This window comes from Scaptodrosophila lebanonensis, unplaced genomic scaffold (assembly GCF_003285725.1).
Source record: "Scaptodrosophila lebanonensis strain 11010-0011.00,11010-0021.00 unplaced genomic scaffold, SlebRS2 tig00000138-arrow-arrow-pilon, whole genome shotgun sequence".
Classification (NCBI taxonomy): domain Eukaryota; kingdom Metazoa; phylum Arthropoda; class Insecta; order Diptera; family Drosophilidae; genus Scaptodrosophila; species Scaptodrosophila lebanonensis.
Window position 1 is genome coordinate 91,967 of NW_022060587.1, and position 15,670 is coordinate 107,636.

Sequence of the window (15,670 nt, forward strand, 5' to 3'; positions counted from 1 at the left end):
GCTCAACTCTTAAATACCCTGTACCACCCCACAAAAAAGTAATTAAATTAATTAATAAATTTAATTAAATTAATTAACTAAATTAATTTAATTAATTAACTACATATTAACTAATTAAATATAAAATATTCCATGCATGCATACATACATTTACATTTACATCAGAATCGTGCCTTATGCGTGTTTGTGTACTTGTACATATGTATGTATGTGTGCATTGGGCCTGGTTATATGGCTATAACTTTCTTTCCGATCATTCCGATCATAATGAAACTTGGTATACGGATATATAATTACTAACCTAATGTGACTACCAAATTTTAGTTCAAAATTCCAAGAATTACGGGAGTTATAGAAAATAGGTAATAGGGGGGGAGTGGGGAGGTGGATCAGAAAAAATGAACAAACTCGTCCTTTCTCGGTCTCAGGAGAATCTGTATACCAAGTTTGGTTATTCTAGCTCTTATACTTTCGGAGATCCTTGCGTTCATACAGACAGACGGACAGACGGACATGGCTATATCGACTCGGCTTGTCATGCTGATCAAGAATATATATACTTTGTGGGGTCTACCAAGCCTCCTTCTGTGTGTTCCATGTGCACTCGCACAAAACTAATATACCCTTGTACCCTTTGGGTACAGGGTATAAAAACCAAGTGCATCAACGCAGCGAGCTTAAGCAATCGTAGTACGACTAGTAAAAGACACCACAAATTTAATTTGAGAAGAATTTGAGGGAAAACACGGGTAAGCCAACAAATAAAAGACACCCATATCGTACATGAACCACTTATGATACATAAAGCAATAACTGCAAACTAAGAAGGAAACAAGACAAACTGCAACCATCAAAAGGCAATTTATTGAACTGTAACGCCGATCTTTCCAAAAGCCAAAACACCCAACAAGAGCAGAGGCAGGCATATATACATATATCAATGGAAGACAATAACACAAGCAGCAGTGCGAGAGGAGCACCCGTCAAACACGAGGATCCATCGGTGACACTCACTATAAGGCTGATTGTGCCCGCCAGTCAATGTGGATCGTTAATTGGTAAAAGTGGATCAAAGGTGAAGGAAGTTCGTCAAACCACAGGCTGTTCCATACAGGTGGCTAGTGAAATGTTGCCAAACTCTACAGAGCGTGCGGTACTTTGAGCGGCAGTACTGAGCGAATAACCCAATGCATCTATCAGATATGTCTTATCATGTTGGAATCACCACCACGCGGTGCTACCATACCACATCAACCAAAACCGCAAGTAACTGGCCCAGTCATATTGGCCAATGGACAAGCCCTTACCATACAGGGCAAATATGCTGTACCCACCCAGGAGGTTGCAAAAATCCATTGGCCAGCCTTGCTGCCTTGGGTCTTGCTGGCATGGCACCGGCAAACACTGGTGGACTAAACCATACAGCCCTCGCCGCATTGGCTGGCTCCCAATTGCGCACGGCTAATGCCAATCGAGCTCAACAGCAGCAGCACGAGATGACCGTTTCAAATGACTTAATTGGCTGCATCATTGGCAAGGGGGGCACCAAGATCGCCGAACTACGCCAGGTCTCTGGAGCCATGATTCGCATCTCCAATTGTGAGGAACGTGAGGGCGGCAACACCGATCGCACTATAACCATCAGCGGTGATCCAGACTCGGTGGCCTTGGCCCAATACTTAATCAAGATGAGTGTTGAGCTGCAGGAGACCAATCTTCAGGAGGCGGCCAGCAACTGCGGATCTGCAAGTGGTGGTAGTGTTGCTAGCGGTGCTGGCACAGGTGGTGTGGCAGGTGGTGTCAATGGCAATGTTTCGAGTGCTGCAGTTGGCACGGGCAGTAACAGCAGCCTTGCCTCGGTGCTCAGTGGCAGCAACAACAGCAGCTGTGGTAGCAGCACCGCCAATTCGGGCAACGGTAATGGCAGCGCCAACAGTAGCGGCACAACCTATGCTACCAATGGCAGTACGGAGGCAGGCAAAGTTAATCACATGCATTGTATTATATGATTTGTCATTAAATCCCTTTACCTACATTTGATCTATGTAGTATGTAGCAGTAAATGTATTGCAAATAGGCTTTAAGTAAGAAAACAAACCATTTGTTGTAGAGGCTTCTTAAAGAAGTCTAAACACAAATTCCAATCGCACTTGTTGGCTTATTTAGTTCAGGCTTTTGGGCACAACGACTTTTAAGGACCAATTCGCTCAAATTAACGCAATCTACGCAATGAGCGTACAAAATAACACATACACATACATACGACGGCAAAATTCAAAATTAAGGCAACAATCTATATATGTATATAAAACAGTTTGTCCTGACTGACTGACTGATCAACGCACAGCCCAAACGGTAAAGACTAGGAAGCTGAAATTTGGACTCAAGTATCCTTTCATTGTCTAGGTGCCCACTAAGAAGGGATTTTGGAAAACTCGAGCTATATCTATGTATATCTACATATGTATGTATGTATAATCGTCTTACACTGACAGAGCAAGAAATGTTAATTAATTGAAAATTATATAACATTTTTAAAAGTAATTATACCCTGTACCCAAAGGGTACAAGGGTATAGCCATGTCCGTCTGTCCGTCTGTCTGTCTGTATGAACGCAAGGATCTCCGAAAGTATAAGAGCTAGAATAACCAAACTTGGTATACAGATTCTCCTGAGACCGAGAAAGGACGAGTTTGTTCATTTTTTCTGATTTTTTTTTTTTTTTTTTTTTTTTGTGGGGTGGTACAGGGTATTTAAGAGTTGAGCCTGCTCGACTTTAGCATTCCTTTCTTGTTTTTTCTTTGTTTAGTGCATTTGGCATTAGGGTTTTCATTAATAACTTTATGCAGCAACAACAAATATCAAATAGTTGGGGACATCACATACACACACTCACACACACAACAAGCAACAGTTCGTGTCTATGTGTGCGGTTCTCTACGTACGGTTGAAAAAGTAAAGAGAAACATACATATGTATGTATGTATGTATGCCTGTGTTTGAATATAGCATGTATGTACATTCGTATTAATGTATACATTGGGCAATCGAACACAGTTGTTTGATTGTAAAAAAAATAATGCTCTAAAAACAACAACAACTGCAAGTCATTGGCTCGCTCTTCTTTTGTTTTGACCATTTAATGTTAATTGCAAAGGCAAAACGCCTAAAGTTTACAGTTACCGTCGCTAGGCAACGACTGCGTAAGCAATAGTAAAGCAGAAACCGAATAACGGAGCTACGCATATTCTGCTTCGCATTGCGGGCAGATCTTATTGATCTCAATAAATAATTAGATTTTATTATTTAAATATTCTGCTTATTGCATTCAAACTTCGATATTTTGATGGTATCGGTGGCTTCAACTATCGAAAGTTTTACTCTAGCAAATTGAGATGAGAATTGTCAGTGCTTTTTGATCGTGGCTCATCGCTGCACGGCATTGACACGAGTGCCGTGTTTCATATTCCGAGATTGTGCGTGACCGTATTGACTCAATATGGCACGAAAAGACTCAAATGTATATAAGTATAAAACAGTTTGTCCTGACTAATTGGTGATCAACGCACAGTCCAAACGGTAAAAGATGAAATTTGGACTCAAGTATCCTTTCATAGTATCCAGCTCCAAAGAGGGGAAAACGAGCTTTAAAAAATATTAGTTATAGTGGTCATGTTCGTTTATCGAAATAGTTTGGCAAGAACAAAAATGTAACGGACTACTGAACAATTTTTTGTCAAGAACAGAAAATGTTCATTTAAATACCTTAAATGCCTTCCTACTGGTAACTTATAAGGTGAAAACATATGGGTAGGTTATGCACACACAAAATAAATACAATTGGAAACATTATATTGAGCCGGGTTAAGACGGTCAATACCTGCTAGTCGATACATATTCGAAGATATAAGTATGTTAAAAGTATGTTATATATAAGTATGTTATAGTTTCTGAGATCCTTGCGTTCATCCAGACAGATGGACGGACGGACATGTCTAGATCGATTTCTCTCGTCATGCTGATTCAGAATATATATACTTTACGGGGTCGGAGATGCTTCCTTCTGCCTGTTACGTACTTTGCACAACACCCTTTCACAGGGTATAAAAAACAGCAATCTTGTCAATGCTCACCCAAAGGTTTTGGAACACAGTTTCATATTTAAAACAAGTTGACCATAATGGAATTTATATTTTATGCGCCGAATAATCCTGCAGGGCCTTAAGATATGTGTTTGTTCTGCTCGATTTCATTTAAAAACCCTATGTGCACCGAAAGTATACTTACAATAAAAAAATGTTTGTTGTGTGACTTTCAAAATCTGTAATTTGTTCTTGTATAACCCATTGTTTCATGCTCCAATTTTTGTTTTAAAAGCTACATTTTTAATGAACTGTAATATGCATGACACTGTCCTTGCTCTACCAGCAGCTGTTGTTGTCGTTGTTGTGAGTCAGGTGCGTCCTGCCAATGGACACACAGTCACACATATATATGTATATACAAGTATATGTACTTACATATATTATTGTTGTATTGTTTTGTAGTTTCAATGTTAATGAATTGTAAATGATAAATTATGGAAAGAGCGGTAAATTAAAACAAATTGTTAATATTAAACACAATTAATTACTGGACCGGGTGCTGACTATACGAGTACATATAAGAGTTGGGGGCGCAAAACAAGCATTCAACGCGTTTTTTTTTGTTTTTGTCAGTAGTATCTTTAGGTGATTAAAACAGATTTATTTGTTACACTGGATATTATCAAGATTAATTCGAGTATTAATCAATGTGTGGTTTTGGCTTTACAATTTTTAATACTTGTATACTTTTCATATTTTCCAGAGCTAATTAATTTTGGAGAGCTGATTTATTAATTTTCTACCTTTCTTTTTTTGCCAATCAAATGAAATTAAGTCTGAGAGATCAATCAGGGTTATGTCCGGCATACTAACTTGTCTTCCTTCTTGATTTTTTAGCGTCTTATCTCTGTTGCTGGTTTTTTAAGAACTTAGGCCAACGGATAAAAGATTGTACCAGTTTAGTGGGCTCACAAAGTTTATAAATAGATTTTGTAGGACGAGTTGGGTTCCGGAAGAGCAAGAGCTAGAATCAGCGGATTTATTATATAAAGGTGGAATTAAAAAAAGGAAAATAAAAAAATGTGTTTCCGAGGAACTAGGAGAATCTATATACATTGGCGCAACCGTTTCCGATTTCCAGGTGTTCATCCAAACAGTCAGACAGATCGACATGCTGATTAAGAATATATATCTTTATAAGGTCGAAAACGCTTCCTTCTTCCTGTTAACTGTGAAGTGTATTTTTTTATGACAGTTTAACTTGAAATCTTTGACCATAAATGCTTTGTTAAATTTTGTTCCCTATTATAAATAATCTTTCCGTTTTATTTTACAGAACAAACTAATTGAAGGAGCTGAGAACTAAGAAGAGCTGGGTGAGTGTTTTTTGCTGTTTTTGTATGTACGTACATTCATTTCCACATAGTTTGTATTAACTTGTACAGCACGGCTTGAACGTAATTCTCGACAGTCAAATGTTCGACAAGACAAACCCATTTACACATGCGTTTTACAAATGAATGTACGAGTAGTATGTATGTATCTAATGTCCGTACATACATATGTATATAATGGCATATTTTGGTATATGAGTACACAGACACACAGATGGATAGATAGACGGGCTGTAATTGTAATTTATACATATGTACTTGTATATACGTATCTCTTAGTATCAGTGTTGCCCATTTGGCTTTTTTCCCGACAAATCTGGTTATTTTTTAAATGAAATTGCGGGCAGTGGGAATTCTGGGCTTTTAAAAATACATTTACTTTTCCCGCTTTTTGTAATTTTGCCAACATTCATGAAGAAAAAAGTGGAAACGAGGCAGCTTTATCATTATTATACTCTGTACATGAGTGTATTAGGTTTGCGCGAGCTGCAAAATGTTGACCCACAACAAAATGCGTAATTATCATTTAAAATGTTCGCCAAGATGATAAATAAACCTTGGAAAATACATTTTTCTAAGCATTTCTTAGCTTTATTCTTTATTATTTTAAGCTTTATTTCACTCCCATTCCCGTCAAAAACAGCCTTGTTTCCTTCTTAAAAGTTGGCAACACTACTTAGTATGTATAAAGATGTGTGTATGTATACTATATATGTATGTACTGGTGTGTGTTGTATATTTCTGGTGTTAATATACATATGTATGTACATGTGGCGCAAACAGCCACTCGCAGTGTAAATGAATGCAGTTTCCAAGCCGTGTCTGGCATAGTGTCAAGGGGGCCATAAAATGCAATTGATGGCTTAAATGGCCATCATTCCTTGCACGGCATTTTAGCAAGTTCGATGATGACATTTATCGCAATTGCTTAGGTCTTAACAATGCCAATGAATAAATAAATATAATAGGCATTCTCGCATTATTTTCATGCTCGCACATGACGGCAGAACATCAACTTAGCTGTGTAAACAAAACAAAAAAACAACAACAAAAACCCAATTGGTGGAACATAGTTTTCGCATAACGCTGTAGAGCTTGGGCCTCATGCGCCTAAAACACGCACGGGCGTGCTAGACATCCTTCTGGGTGTTATAAATATTGATATTAGGCGTCGACTGACATTCTTATATCAAATTCACTGATGAAATATATTCCAGTTGTTCACAGAGATTTCATTGCCAACGCAAGGGGATTGGCCAAATCGCCAAGACTTACTACTGATTTATTGGGCGTGGTCCACTTAATATTTTTGTCAGTCGTAGTGCATGTTAAATTTGAAATTAAAGGGCTAACTTATGTATGTATGTACATATATGCCACTTAAACGTGTTAGCTATGACAGAAGATATGTACTCGTATATTCGGATAAGTGATACCCTGAGTATTTTGTGTTTCTTTGTTGTCGTAATTTTGAGTTTTTTAATCAAACTGTAATACAGAAACTAGTCCTGATGGAGTCAAACTAAGGCTGGAGCTATTAATAAATATAAATTTTCAGGAAGGGCCAATACCCATAAGTAATATGGTACTGGTATGGGGTCATCCAACCTGAACTAAAATTGATTGCTGTGCCTGAATCGCAAATCACTTTTCTTCTACAAACTGTTCAGAACTTCAATGAATTCACTTGTATCTATCTTATTATAATAAATGTGAAAATACTTCATCTGAATTGGAGAATTATACCCTTTCCTTTGTTCACTGTACATGAATTACTCCGTTCTCGATAAGTAAGTATGTTTCTCCCATAGGCACGCCATGGCCCTTTGTATTTATAGAATCGGAAAGTTTGCAAAGTATTTGAATAATTTGTAAGCTTGCCCTTTGCTCAATTGTCAGAAGAAAAACTGCTCACTTAGCCAATTCTGAAACAATCGTGATTTGGCTCAGACCCGAGCAAATATTTTACACTCATTTACATATGGTCTGTATCGTCAAATATTGTGACACAAATGCAGGCGCTTGTAAAAGATCTGCGTTAATAAACTACATACCAGTAAGTAGAGGAATAGACATTGAATTGGAAGGTAATGACAAGGAACCATTTTTACAAAATGTGGCAATAATTTGTTAACAAGATTTGTACTTTTTCTGTATATACAAGTATACGTATGTATTTTTATTCATATGTATGCTCGGTTTATGTGTTCACCCTTTCCAGGCGATTATTTATAGCCGCAAAGGAAGCGCAAAAAAATATAAATAAAAAACAAGCAAATTACATACACCTCAGTTGCCTTGGGTACGTGTCGCTGTGGATACTCACTCCTTACTCCACTCAGCCTCGCCGATGGTCACAGTAATATCTGAGACTACAAACCAAACTGCAGCATTCTTCATCGTGCAAACAGGCTCGACGCAAGCCTTTACATGCCTATATATATATACACATATACATATATATATGAGTGGGAAGTCTTAAAGTCGTTCTTAGGTTACCCGGGGGCTAATGTCCTGTCCTCCTTTGGTGAACCCAATACTGCTCAGCACCCCCAAAACTGTACAGATGTGAATGTACTTCATACTAAACGGCTAAGCGGTGATGGTGATCCAGCTCTGCTTTTAATTTGAGAAAATTTCGTTTGCAAACAATTCCAACAGTTGCAGTGGTGAGATCGTCGACGACCAAACTGTTCCAATTATAGCGACGCTAATTAAATTAAGCCTCGGCCTGACCAATGTACATATGTACACGTACATGCATGAAGTGGCAGTAATGCTTGGAGCTGTGTATTCCACATCATCTAAACTAATAAACGAAATGGCAAAACGCGTTTAAGTACAGTCGAGCTAGCCTGGCCGTGAAATATCTTAGTCCTAAAATAACTTTCGCCATTGGTGTATTTTACAACGGTGGACAAAAGTAGTAGTAGAAAACTAAAATTGTTATGGAGATTTTTTATGATTTATTGAGTTTACAAATTTTAATGACTTTTTAATTTATAAAAAATATATTAAGCTTCTCTTATTCAAAAAATGTATCACTGTTTCGAAACTAAAGTCAACCTTCTATAAGTGTATTATTAAAAATTAAGCCCTCCATTCATATCAATGACCTTTTGTAAGCATACAGGAATTGATTTGAAGCACATGTACCCCAAGAACATTACCAATCCTCCACCATGTAATCCCCATTCACACATGGGCCTGATTTCTTGGCAAATATTCTTTGGCAACGTGCAATAAATCTTTTCCTTCGTTCCATGATATTCAAAAGAGCTTTTGAGCGTTTGTCCATAATACTTGTACCCAAACGATTGCGACTTGTTTATTGGAATTTGGCGAATATTAACCTTTTTAGATTATTTTTTGTTGAAATTAAAGGAATAGGACGAGCTATATATGCAAAAAATCGGCCTCGCCTAGCCGTATTTAGATAGTTCTTCTACTTATTGATATTTTATGGTGCTTCTTGAGCTCACTCGACACTGCTTTTGGTGTATTCATCACATTTTCCTTAAGTTTCCTCAACAACCGAGAGTACCCGTTGCAATATAGCCAAAATTGCTGACATGGCGTCTGCAATGTTTCCGTCGCCGAGACCAAAATTCCTTAGAACTTGAAGATCGCACCACTCGCTAACGTTGCATTGTCGCCGTTGCCAAGCTTAGGGTTTGTATAGATTGTATTTAAGTTACAGTGCCATTCAAACATTCAAATAAACAAGACATATTTTTTTTTAAGTTCTTATTTTATTTAAATTAACTTTGTGCTTAAAAAGGACATCTGTAAATTCCTCGCTTTCTCAAAGTTATTATAAGTAAATAATTTTTTCGTTAAAAAAAAAAAACAAGATAATCATCATTTGCGGTCCCTGGAAAAAAGAATATCTTGTGTCTATCTGTAGTTTGAAGGCATTAATTATTGCTGGTATGGATGACAATTTATTGGGGCTACACTTGCTTACCAACTACATACAAGTAGAACTCATGACTAAGCTTCAGGAATTAGGAGGTGTCATATATGGACAAAGGCGTATCCGAAATGTTATACGCTGCTAGTCACCTAACGGATTTAAAAGTCTTGCATGTTGATGTATGTAGTGTGTGTGTAGCGGTATGTTCTTCACATACCTTGAAACGTTTGGATTTAGCTTTACAGCGTATCGTGTTTCGACCCGAAACAAACATGGACGGCATTAAAGAATATTGCAATAATGTTGTTGGATCTTTGGATAGAAATGGACGACCACTACAACTGGACTACAATTGCCCGCTCACTGAAACTAAGAAATTTATGCATCAATGGAACCCAAATCAAAATCTTCAATCTTTTTATCATCAATCAGTAAAGAAAAACTGGGACAGATAGAATGTTTAGTTATTGGTGGATCGACTGTTGTCAAACCATTGCTAATATGAAAGGCCTAAAACATTTGACATGTGAATTTCGTGATATGAATTTTCTGGAGTTGTTAGCTCAACTGACGCAGCTGAGAGAACTTTGGCTTGATGTGAAATATGTATGACAACGAAACACGCCAAATTCTATTAAAAATACTTGTAATACAAGTATAATGTAACGCGCAACTTGAATATATGACTATAGTCAGTGATGTAACATCACTGATGTTATATACAACTAATACAAATTGATTCAAAGTATATAAAATTAAGAGAGAGATAACTCGCATTACTGTTATGACGAAACATCCAGTATAGATGTCGATTTCGGAGGAAATTAATAGAATCAAATGTTAGAAATAATAATAAAATTAAAGAAGTAATAATATAAATAATAACAATATAAATAATAACAATATAAATAATATAAAATATAAATAATAATAATATAAATAACTGGCAGGTCTTGCCCGTCTTTGTTGGGCTAAGTAAAATGTGCTTATAATTATAAGTTTATTTACGAGCCCTAACCACTATTAATTGGTACGGCACGGTTTTTTTCGACAGTGCAACTTTCAATGACTCATATTTATTTGTAGGCGATGATTGCCCAAACATATTTATACTTTTTAAAAAGGTCATTGAATTACCTTTAATTTCATATCAAAACATGCACGAGTTTCATATCAACAAAATGAAAAAACTCAATTTAAATAAAACAACTTTCATACTACACGAAATATTTTGACCATTATTAATTGGTACGGCAACATTATATATTCATTAAAACTGAGTAACATCTTCTTTATTTTTAATAACACCCTGAATTCTCTTCTGCATGGTATTTACTAATTTTAGGCATTCTTCTGGAGTTATGGAATCCCAAATTTCCTGAATTTTTGATTTTAGTCCTGACAGAGTACGCTGTGGGTCATTCCTCAGCTTTCTTTTGATGATTGCCCACAAGTTTTCTATTGGGCTTAGATCTGGGCTTGATGACGGCCAATCTAAGACATCAATTCCATTTTCTTGAAGCCAATTTTTGGTTGTTTTTGCGGTGTGTGGTGATGCACCATCCTGTTGAAAGGTATATTCCCCACACTCAGAAAGCTTTGGTATTGATGGAAGGAGATTACTTTGAAGGATACACTTATATTTTTCTGCATTTACAGTTCCATCTATAAAGTAAAGTTGTCCCACACCTTTGGCTGACATGCATCCCCACACCATTGTGCTCGTTGGAAACTTGACTGTACGTTTAAGACAATCTTTGTGATATGCCTCCGTACGTTTTCGTATTACTCGTTTTCGAGCATCACCGACACACACATCAAATTTGGATTCATCGCTAAAAATTATAGAATGCCAACGCCTCTGTTCCCAATTCTGCCTTTGTCTTGCCCATAGCAATCGTTTTTTCATCTGCAAAGCTGTGAGCAATGGTTTTTCTTTGGCCTAAAAACACCAACATATATTAATTGTACAGAAAAAATTATCTGTTATGCTAAGCAGGAACCGCAATCATACCTTATAGAAGCCATATCCAATTCTTTTCATTTGCTGTCGAGTCCATTCTCGTTTCACTGTTTTCCCAATTTTTGCAGACCATTTTGCCGATATATCTCTCACAGTACTTCGCCGATTTTCCTTTATTATACTCGACAAACTTCTTTTGTCACGCGAAGTAACTTTTGAGACTCGACCTCTGTTTGCTGTATTACAGTGTATATTGCCATTCTTTCTGTAGCTTTTCACTATATTTTGAACTGTAGACTTAGAAAGCATAAGACTTTTCGATATTTCACCATAGCTGTTGCCCAAATTTAATTTTTTTAGAATTTTAGCTCGAACTTCCTCACAAACTGGCTTGCCACGTGCCATCGTGCTCATAAATCAGGGAATAAAACTAAAACTACAACTAAATGTCATATGTTTTTACTTTTCCTTCATCACAATATTCTATTTACCGTTACTTGTCCAGTTTTTGTTTACATTTTACATTTTTCACCGTTTTTTTAACAAAAATAATGTTGCCGTACCAATTAATAATGGTCAAAATATTTCGTGTAGTATGAAAGTTGTTTTATTTAAATTGAGTTTTTTCATTTTGTTGATATGAAACTTGTGCATGTTTTGATATGAAATTAAAGGTAATTCAATGACCTTTTTAAAAAATATAAATATGTTTGGGCAATCATCGCCTACAAATAAATATGAGTCATTGAAAGTTGCACTGTCGAAAAAAAACCATGCCGTACCAATTAATAGTGGTTAGGGCTCGTACTATATGATAGTCTTCTTTCGACGCTTTTTAAAGTTTTTTAAAGAGTTCATTTTCCAAATAGCAAATATAGTACAATAAGTACTATGCATGGTTATACATACATACATATGTACATATCTTCGTTACGCACCGGGCGGACTGCCAGTCCTGACTTAACTGTGTGCTTCCTCAGCACGTTGTACACACGGTCGAGTTATCCCCGAAAAGTCCGACGCGGGACATCTAATTTTGATTTATAAATCGGGATTTATAAATTGGAGTGTTCGGCAACACTGATATGTACATACATTGAAATTTTTCATGCAGCCGTATCCACCTATATACATACATACATACATATGTACATATATAAGTATGTATTACATTTTTTAATTCAACGCTACTTTGTGTCTTCAATTCCAAATATGATTGTTGTGAATGTAAATCGCATGAATAAACTCACAAAATAGGCTTAACGGTAAATGACTCTTAGATTTGTTCAGAATACATTTGTAGCGTTGTTAGCTAACACTAAAACGGCAAGTCGCTGTAAATATGCGATCAGCTGAGATGCTAGAGATGGGCATGTGTCGAATGCTCTATGTGTTAGAGCATCAAAACTATCGATAGTTGAATCCGTCGATACAATCAATAATTCCATCGAAGTTTGAATGCAATTAACAGACAATTTAAATAATAACATCTTATAATTTATTGAGATTAATTAAAACAAATCATATACAAACATATATATGTACATCTGCCCGCAACGCGAAACAGAATATGCGTAGGTCCGCTTTCGGTTTCTGCTTTACTATCGCCTACGCAGTCGTTGCCTAGCGACGGTAACTGTAAACTTTTGGCATTTTGCCTTTGAAATTAACAGCCGTATGTGATCAAAGCGAAAGAAGAAGAGCGAGCCAATGATTTGCAGTTGTTGTTGTTTTCCGCACACATAGACACGAACTGTTGCTTGTTCTGTATGCGAGTGTGTGTATGTGATGTCCCCAACTATTTGATATTTGCGTTCTTTGTAATTTGTTGTTGCTGCATAAAATTTATATTTAAAATTTATATTATTTTATATAAATTATTAAAAACAAAGAAAGAATGGGACGCTTGCTCTTAATTTTTTAATGCGGAAAATGCGAACGATTTGGCGACAAATGTGCTTATATTTAGTTCTATTTTACAACTGACTTCAAATTAGGCTTACATGCTAAACTAAGCCTAAGGCGGCGAAAAAAGGGCGCGAGGCGACGTCCGCAAACGGCCGCTCTCGCGCTCTCTTTTCGCCCTAAACTAAAATTCAAATAATTCTCTTAAACTATCTTAATCTAAAGCAGCATCTGCGCCAACACCGGCCCCCTTGGAGGGACATCGTCCTTCAACGGGCAATGGCGCCAGCCGATGAATAGCCCTCCGTAGATTGCCACTACTCGTGGCGACGTCGGCCACCCGCACCTTCCCGTCTGTCCCGGCGTGAGTTGTGGTGACCCTGCCAAGTATCCACTTTTGTGGCGGCACGTTGTCTTCGGCCACCACGACGAGTTGTCCCACGACGACGTTGGGTTCTTCCTGGAACCACTTCGCTCGCACCTGGAGGCTCGAAATGTACTCCCGGGACCATCGCTGCCAAAACCTGTGCTTGAGACACGAGGCATTGCGCCATCGCCTTAAGCAGGTTTGGCTGTCGATGTCCGGGAGCGGTGGAGCTGGAGTCGCCAGAAGAGGCCGCCCGATCAGAAAGTGGCCCGGGGTTAGCGCCTTGCCGTCGCTGGGGTCCGCGCTGAGTGGTCCCAGTGGCCGAGAGTTCAGCACGGCCTCGACGCTCGCCAGGAGTGTTCCGAGCTCTTCTGCGGTCAGGAGCGCATTGCCCACCGTCCGTAGGAACAGGTGCTTTGCAGACTTGACACCTGCCTCCCATAGACCGCCGAAGTGAGGCGCTCTGGGTGGTATGTACGCAAACTCGCATCCTTTTCTTGATGCGAATTCGCGTACGCCTTCCGCCTCCTTCTCCCATCTTGCTCGGAACTCCTGCAGCTTCCTGTCGGCTCCCACGAAGTTCGTTGCGTTGTCGCAGTAAACTTTGCGAGGGACGCCTCTCCTGCCGACGAACCTTTCAAAAGCCAAGAGAAAAGCATCAGTGGTTAGATCTGATACAAGCTCTAAGTGAACCGCTTTCGAGGCAAAACAAACGAAAAGAGCCACGTACGACTTATACGGTGGCTTGCCACGGATGCGGAGCGTTGTGCTTATAGGGCCACAAAAATCAACACCACATACTTCGAACGGGTGGAACGGCTGGAGCCTGTCTGCCGGAAGATTTCCCATTACTTGGGAGGCCAACCGGGGCTTCCATTTGAAGCAGAGGATGCACGAACGTACTGTTCGGCGACACACTTCCTGAGCGTTAACCAGCCAAACTCGCTCACGAAGCAGGCTCACCAGCGATCTAGGGCCAGCATGGCAATTTGACACATGCAAATAAGATACGTACGATCTTATGAATTGCGACTTTTTAGAAAGCAACAACGGAAACTTGGCTTCATACGGGATAGGAGCATTTAATAATCTTCCCCCCACTCTCAGCAAGGAAAACAAGAAACCGTCTTCTCTAAACTCATGTAGAAATGGACTCAGACGCTGTAAGTTAGCGTTAAGTGTTCTCTTTTTTCGAACCTTGTCGATTTCGTCACCGAACTCATTGTTCTGGATGACTTGAACAATTTTGTTGAATACCAAATTGAGTTCGCTTGGCTTGGCTATAGGATCAAAGGGCTTCGAGACTTTTCTGCACCTTTGTATAAATCGAAAAACCCAAACGAACACCCTCAGCAATTTTGAATGTGACGAGTAGCTTTCGATAACTTCGAGAATATAATTGGCTTGCCGATCTGCGAGTAAAACTACAGCAGACTTACGAATTTCTAGGGCAGCTGAATTTTTAGGCGGCTCGAAGTGAGCATTCACAGGCCAATTTTCTTCCGATTCCATGAGGAAGGGTGGCCCTGTAAACCAAATGGAGCTACGCAACTCGTCTACATTACATCCTCTGGACACGATGTCTGCTGGGTTGGATTTCGTTGGGACATGTCGCCACGTTGCATTCTCGGACCACTCTTGGATTTGAGAAACCCTGTTTGAAACGAAAACTGACCATGCCGACGGATGCGACTTGATCCAGTGGAGCGTTATTTCCGAGTCAGTCCACATAACTATCTTGTCTATTGGAGAATTAAGCAACGGGCGGACTTGACGAAAAAGATCTGCGAGAAGGTGAGCTGCACACAGCTCAAGACGAGGCAAAGTTTTCGTCTTGAGTGGAGCTACTTTGGATTTTGAGGTCAAAAGTGACACTTTCCAACCATTCGCAGTCGAAACACGAACATAAATACAGGCGCCATAAGCTCGCATTGAGGCATCGGCGAACGCATGTATTTGAATGGGTGACTGCGTATCTGTATGGACGAATCTAGGGACTTGAATATCGCTGAGGTTCAACAAATTCTGCTTAAATGAGTC

At 38.7% G+C, this 15,670-nt stretch overlaps 1 long non-coding RNA gene and 1 pseudogene across 2 annotated transcripts; one reads left to right on the plus strand and one right to left on the minus strand.

The window, feature by feature from the left end:
- Positions 1-940: 940 nt before the first annotated feature.
- Positions 941-2,009, plus strand: LOC115629298 (annotated as a pseudogene).
- Positions 2,010-7,622: 5,613 nt separating this feature from the next.
- Positions 7,623-8,079, minus strand: LOC115629235. 2 transcript variants are annotated; one of them, XR_003995873.1, is made up of 3 exons: positions 7,979-8,079; positions 7,806-7,913; positions 7,626-7,692 (listed from the first exon to the last, which is right to left on the minus strand). It is a non-coding gene; the product is annotated as an uncharacterized LOC115629235 (long non-coding RNA). The 2 variants fall into 2 exon arrangements; XR_003995872.1 differs by having other exon boundaries at positions 7,623-7,913.
- Positions 8,080-15,670: the final 7,591 nt, after the last annotated feature.